Here is a 3,455-nt window from a genome sequence, read left to right on the forward strand (position 1 = left end):
GAGAGGAGGGCACAGTGGTTTATAGGCCAGCTGTGTGTAGTCTTTTAGTCAGTCAGTGACCTAAATCACAGAATAAATAGAGTGAGAGAGAATAAGAGGAGAAAAGCAAGTGAGAGTGTGTGAAAGGAGGAGTTTACAGATACAGGGACGTGGAGGAGCGGTAAACGAAGGAGTTGAGGAGGGGAAAAAAAGGATGTTGACAGAGAATGAAGTAGGAAGGAGTTGGCATGTAGGCAAAGAACGAAAGAAGAGGGGAGTGAGAGAGCGAGATGACATTTATGAAGCTGAAATTATGCTGCACTGATATAAATATCTGGGCTTGTTATTTGTTGTTTGTCTGCTTTACATTTCCAGAGCAAAAAAAAACAAAAAAAACGTCCTAACCACGGTGTTGGCTCACTTCACAAACACACAACAGCTCCCTGCAGCCACAGCTGTCTTCCTCTGTGACTGTGTACGAAGCACAGCATCACACCACCACATACATAATGGAAGAACAAATACCCAAAGCACGCCAAGCTGTAAAGTCGACACATAGAGAGGGATAATTAGCTGCTTTTGGGTAGTAGTGCGCCCTTGACACAAAATGCCACATTAAGAATTTATCACTATGCTGCAAATTAAAGAAGAAATTAATCTTTTTAAATAATTAAATGGCAGAAACAGTGTGAGGGCTCGTTATACACAGAGATTTGTACCAGCACGCAAACATATACGGATCAGAAAGACAGAATCTGTCATGTTTCAGCTGTAACTATTCTGGTGGTCAAATAATTATATTTGTGATGCAGGGAAGCACTCCAAGAGGGGCGAGGGGGGGTCAGAAACAAGGGCAGAATCCATTAGCGTCATTTTCAGGCCTCACATCAGCTCGCTGCCCCGCCAGCGCAGGACCACAGCACTGCCCAGGCCTCTGCACCAGCGTGGCTCGCCAGTAGTTCAGGCACAGTTTGAGCTTTGAGTGTGAAGTTGGAAAAATGTCACACAAACATAAACACTCGCTCCTTTTAGGCTGTGAAAAGTCTGGTGGAGAACAGAGGCCGGGAGTCAGGATGTCAGTGCAGTGACAAGCTCTCATGGTCAGACGTTAGAAGTAGATGTGATTCTTATTTGTGCGGAAAAAAGGGGATTTGAAAAGGTTTGTGCCAATGCAGTGTTTTCTCAGAGGATGCTCCACAATCTGGGCAGCTGCAGGTGTGACCGTGTTCAACTGTGTAGAAAAAAATAAAAAAAGAGTAATGCTCGATCAGCGAAAGCTTTTCCGGGATGTGTGTCTCAGAAGTTTCAGATTCTGGCTCTGCTTGCAAAAGTTGGCTTTTTCTGCGTGGAGGGGTAATTGGTCACCTCATCCAGAGATGCTTAACAGTCCATTAGCCTGGCAAGCTTTGTTTTTTTTATGTTGTTGTCTTTGGTCGCTTGTTCACTTGTTTCAAACAGCGGTGAAAATATACAGAGCAGTGCTTCTTGTGCAGATTAAGACTCACAGGCAACAACCACACAATCCACGCCCACTTTCTGCTGGGCGTCGCCATATTTCCAGCTGAGTGATCAGGTATGATCGAAATGTTTGGGGCCATAGTGCAAATGAAACACAGAGCACAAGACAGATCTTTTTTTTTTCCTCCCACACCTCCCATTCACTGTTGGAACATCTTGGGAAGCTGGTGACACTTCAGGCCTCACATTATTAAGTTTACACAGTTTGATTTTTGAGTGAACAGTAACGCGGTTTAAGATCTGAGTGTTTCGCAAATTCTGCTGAACTAATTCAAATGAGAAATCAACACGTCACATTAAACAATCGTACCTAACTGGACAGACTTCTATAATTGTTTTGTAAAAATTGTTGCTCCAACAAAGTTTCATTGTATGACCTACAATGAAAATAAAGATCTATTAATCTATCTATTCACATCGTGGTTTACATCAGGACAGTATCAGTTATTACACAGAACATTACAGTCAATAGAGTTTTTTCAGATGAGCTGGAACTGAAAAAAAAACCAACTCCACCACAGCCTTTTAAATAGCTATAGATCTATTCTTTGTTAGCAGTTTGCAGTTTTTTAAACAGTGATGGATAATCGATGACATGTGCAAAGCCTTAGGCCGGACAGTTGTTGTGATTTCATTTGCACAGCCCATTGAGTGTGTCAGTGGGCTTCACAGGCCTCTCAGCAGCGGTTAGCAACGCAGCTCAAACTCTCAGACAGCACAGGAAAAAACTCAGCAAAAAGAAAGAGAAATGTAAGAAACCTCAGGAGGCAAATCAAAGAGAGCTCCCTCCTCTTCAGACAGTTACAAAAAAATAATACAACAATGTGAACATTATCCAGTAATAAGATGTATTAAATCCGGTGCTAATGTGAATCCAGCACAGCAGCACTACAGGAAGGATCTTTACAGTGAAGCAGAAAGAGAGAGATGGTGAGCAGCAACATCACAGACCAACAATTAATTTTAATTACTATAACTATGATACTTCCCTAATCTTATCTAGAGCTTAACCACACTGAGGTTGTGCTGTCCTTTGTCAGTGCTTTGTCTGTTTGGTTAAATCCAATGTGAGAGGTCATGCAATGCCACAAGAAAGCGGGGGGGCGTGTTTGGAAGGCAGAGGACATTTTCCATGAAATCGGTTCCAATCCACAACACTGTGAGTATGTGGCAGGCATCACAACCCACTGAGCCAGCGGGGCGTTCAGGAACCCAGATTGGTTGTAAATTAGTTACACATGGTTACGGGGACAGACTTCCCTGTTGGACAGAGCACACAACACTCCACAAACAAATCTTTACTGCAATTATGCTCCTGACAGTGATGCAGTTTGATTTTCTGCACAGCGCGGAAAATACAAAGAGCATCTTCAGACGCATCACAGCCTTTATGCAGCAGCGTATCTACATAACAACACATGTGCACGTACAGACCTTATAGAAAACACACAGTACATCAGAATAATCACCTAAAATAACACAAGATAGGAAGATACAAAAACAGCAGGTGGGACACATCTTTGATCAGATTTTATGGCTGGAAAAAAAAGTGATAACTGAACCACAGATTTCATTAGATCTTATGTGAACAGCAGTGATTTTATGTCTTTTATCTCAAAGCACTGTTGCTGTCAAGCACTTTGAATTGTGTTGTGAATGAAAGCCCCTCTATAAATAACCCTCCCCTGCTCCCCTGTTGGTATGTCCCCTGTGCCAAAATCTGGTTTCTTGTATGTTTTGTATTTTACACCCCCCTCCCCCCATTCCTTCCCGTCACACCACAGAAATCCACAGCATTCAGATGTTTTATTATTTCCTTTTCAATTCATTTCATTTCCAGAGCCATATTCCACAAATCCCAGCCTCTGTCTGAGAGCAAAATGAGGAGAGTTGGACAAAAAGCCTGTTCTGGTTTTCAGTCTGTGTGCAGCAGCAGTTCTGTCTCACACATCACTTTT

This window comes from Trachinotus anak, unplaced genomic scaffold, assembly GCF_046630095.1.
Source record: "Trachinotus anak isolate AG129_WGS33_773 ecotype Australia unplaced genomic scaffold, CSIRO_AGI_Tana_v1 ptg000004l, whole genome shotgun sequence".
Taxonomy (NCBI): Eukaryota; Metazoa; Chordata; class Actinopteri; order Carangiformes; family Carangidae; genus Trachinotus; species Trachinotus anak.